The sequence below is a fragment of the Suricata suricatta genome, chromosome X (genome assembly GCF_006229205.1).
Source record: "Suricata suricatta isolate VVHF042 chromosome X, meerkat_22Aug2017_6uvM2_HiC, whole genome shotgun sequence".
Classification (NCBI taxonomy): Eukaryota; Metazoa; Chordata; class Mammalia; order Carnivora; family Herpestidae; genus Suricata; species Suricata suricatta.
Window position 1 is genome coordinate 38414077 of NC_043717.1, and position 3132 is coordinate 38417208.

Here is a 3132-nt window from a genome sequence, read left to right on the forward strand (position 1 = left end):
AGATGGGGCTGTGTTTTCAAAGCCTTCGCTTCGGAGAACCCTGTGGCGTGGAGCTGCGCCAACCCTCTGGGGAGGCTCTTGCTGAGGAGCGGCTGAGCGCCGGCCACAGAAAAGTTCATGCGGTTGTGCAGCAGCAAAGGTTCAGGGATTGTGGCAAATCACACCACACGGCGGGCCCCGGGGTTCACCTCACTCTGGTGTCTTTGTTCCAATACCAGCAAATGTGACTCTTCTCTGGGGTCCGTGGGGACCTCTGCCTGTGGGGAGGCCATGTGGCCTCTACCAAATGCCTTCCAAGCAGGGGAACCACTTCTCCCCACGTGGCCCACGGAGCCTTCAGGCCTCACTGCCTGCTCCTAGGGTTTCGCCCTTCGTCCCCACCAGAGCACTGTCCAGTACTGAGCTCCAGAATTTCTGACTCTGCGTTTCCCTGTTTATAGACTCCCAAGGGTACCGAAGCCCTCTCCTTTCTCCCTGTCAATGGTTTTGGGTAACAGATTTCTTGTTCAGTCCCTTGAGAACGTTTCCATTCTTGTTCTGTCCAGCAAATTTCGGCGGCAGTGCTTTCCCTGTGCTTTCCCCATGTGCTGCACTCTCCTCCTCTTTCTCTGTTCTCTCTCAGCCAAAACAGCTCCCTACCCTCCATGGCTTCTCTCTCCCCAAGTTCCCCTCTCTGCAACACACACCTGCTGAGTTCTGTAGCTCAGGTTATGCAGATTGTTGTGCTAGCCCTCAGATCAATTTCCTAGTTGTGCAAAATGGTTTGGTGCAGATCTAGCTTCATTTCAGGGAGGAGAGAAGCTGAGAACTTCCATGTTGCTCTGGCATCTTGGCCCCACACGCCATCAGTGATTTTATTTATTTGGGTCCTTTATCTTTTCTTTTTTGTATATCGGGTAGAGGCTTATCAGTTTTATCAACTCTTTCTAAGAACCAGCTTTTAGTTTCATCTATCTGTTCTTCTGTTTTGTTGTTGTTGTTGTTGTTTCTATATCTTTTATTTCTGCTCTAATCTTTATTAGATCCCTTCTTTTGCTGTTTTTAGGCTTTATTTGCTTTTCCATTTCTAGCTCCTTTAGATGTAAGATTGGCTTGTGCATTTGAGACTTTTCTTGTTTCTTGATGTAGGCCTCTAATGCTATATACTTCCCTCTTAGGGCTGTCTTTGCTGCATCACAAAAGTTTTGAACTCTCGTGTCTTCATTATCATTTGCTTCCATGTCTTTTTAAATTTCTTCTTTAATTTCCTGGTTTAGTCATTTATTCTTTAGAAGGATGTCCTTTAGTCTCTGTATATTTGTGGTCTTTCTAAATTTTTTCTTATTTTTTCAAGTTTCATAGATTTGTGGTCTGAAAATATGCTGGTATGATCTCTTTTTGTACTTATTGAGGGCTGATTTGTGACCCAACGTGTTATCTGTTCTGGAGAGTGGTACATGTGCACTCGAAATGAATGCATATTCTGTTGCTTTAGGATGAAATGTTTGGATATGTTAAGTCCATCTCGTTTATGGGTCATTCAGAGCCACTGTTTCCTGGTTGATTTTCTGCTTACACAATCTTTCTGTTGCTATAAATGTTGTGTTAAAGTCCCCTACTATGATTGTATTATTATCAATGAGTTTCTGTATGTTTGTTACTAATTGATTTATATATCTGCATGTTTCTAAGTTGAGGGCATAATTATTTACAATTGTTAGATCTTCTTGATGAATATATCCTTCGATTATGATATAATGCTCTTCCTCAGCTCTTGTTAGTCTTCGGTTTAAAATCTAATTTGTCTTGGGGTACCCCGGTGGCTCAGTCAGTTAAGCATCTGACTCTTGAGTTTTTGAGTTCAAGCCTGTGCTGGCCTCTGCAATGACAATGTGAAGTATGCTTGGGACTCTTTCTCACCCTCTCTCTGTCCCTCCCCTGCTCATGCTCTCTCTCTCTCTCTCTCTCTCTCTCTCCTCTCAATAAATAAATAAACATTTAAAAACATCTGGTTTGTCTGAAGTAAGTATGGCTACTCTGGCTTTGCTTGGACGTGCATTAGCATGTTCTCCATCCCCTCATTTTCAATCTGCAGGTGTTTTTAAGTCTCTTGTGAGTGACATATAGATGGGTCTTATTTTCAAATCCATTCACTACCATATATCTATTGATGGGAGCACTTAGTCCATTTACATTCAGAGTGACTATTGATTAATATGTATTTGTGTGCAATTGTGTTACCTGTAAAGTTGGTGTTTCTGATGATGTTCTCTATCCCTTTGTAGTCTTTGTTGTTTTTGGTCTTTCTGCCTGCCCTCAGAGAGTTCCCCTTAATGTTTCTTGCAGGGCTGGTTTAGCGGTCACAAACTCTTTTCGTTTCTGTTGCTTTAGAAATTCTTTATCTCTTCTTCTATTCTGAATGACCACCTTGCTAGATAAAGTATCCTTGGCTGCATATGTTTCTCATTCAGCACGTTGAATATATCTTGCCATTCACTTATGAACTGACAAGTTTCTGTGGAAAGATCTGCTGCACAGATGATCTGTCTTCCCTTGTATGTTAAGGACTTTTTTCTGTAGCAAAACTAAATGGTTGGTTCTACAAATAATTTCTTGGTATCACTATATTATATCCAGTTAGTCATTAGGTTTCTTCTATTGTATAAAAAACCATTTGAAACATTTAGGTCAACATGAAGCAACAGTAAAAAAATTTTTTTTCCAAATAGTTTGATTACCTTAATCAGAAACCAAAAAGTGTTATATATTGTGATTGGTAGAGATGTCTCTTGAGTCCCTTTAATCTGTAGGATCTGCCTTCATGTTTTTCCTGTTTCTTGTTCTTGTTTTATTGGTGGTCTATTGTTTTACATGCGGCAAAGTTCACATAATGTAATGTTTACCACTCTAATCATTTTAATGTGTACAATCCAGGAGCATTTAGTACAGTCACAAATTGTGCAACCATCACCTCTAATTAGCTTCAGAACATTTTCATCACCCCAAAAGGAAACCCTTACCCATTAAGCAGTCACTCTTCATTCCCCCAGTTCCCAGGTTCTGGCAAACACTAATCTGTTCTGTGTCTCTCTCAAGTTGCCTATTCTGAATATTTCATATAAATGGAATCAAACAACATGTTTTCTTTTGCGT